This window comes from Pleurodeles waltl, chromosome 12 (genome assembly GCF_031143425.1).
Source record: "Pleurodeles waltl isolate 20211129_DDA chromosome 12, aPleWal1.hap1.20221129, whole genome shotgun sequence".
Classification (NCBI taxonomy): Eukaryota; Metazoa; Chordata; class Amphibia; order Caudata; family Salamandridae; genus Pleurodeles; species Pleurodeles waltl.
This window is the reverse complement of record NC_090451.1, coordinates 5,870,870-5,871,414: the sequence shown is the minus strand read 5'-3', so window position 1 is coordinate 5,871,414 and position 545 is coordinate 5,870,870.

Here is a 545-nt window from a genome sequence, read left to right as displayed (position 1 = left end):
AAAGTTTCAATTCTATTAAGGACACGGAGGCGAGGATTATCCCACACGTCACATGTTAGGTTCCTTGGGCAAAGCACAATAGGGTAGTAAGGGTGAAAGGCGCCGCACATCTAGGCAGTAAAACAATAATTTTAGACAAGTAGCAAAGTAACCGCAGAGTCTGGTGCAACCTGGCCAAGTGCCTTACTACCCAGTAGGCACCAAAACGGGTATCAGAATACCCAAAGACAAAATTGGACAAAATGGCCACAGCACACAGAAAGTATAGTCCAATAGTATGGCAGGGATAGGTATCCCTTGTGGTATGTTGCTCGGATGCAAAGTTGAATGGAGTCTCAAGTCCTGTTTGTAGATGGTGTCTTTTATTTGTAGATACTAGAAATCATTGTGTCATCAGCGAGATACAGCCAACACGTGTTTCGTCACACCAGTGACTTTATCAAGGCTGCAAAATAATAATCAAAACAAGAGTTTTGGCATATAGAAGTGTATGGGCACAAGAGTGGGTTTGTAGGAGAGCATGTGAAGAAGACTCCAAAACTGGA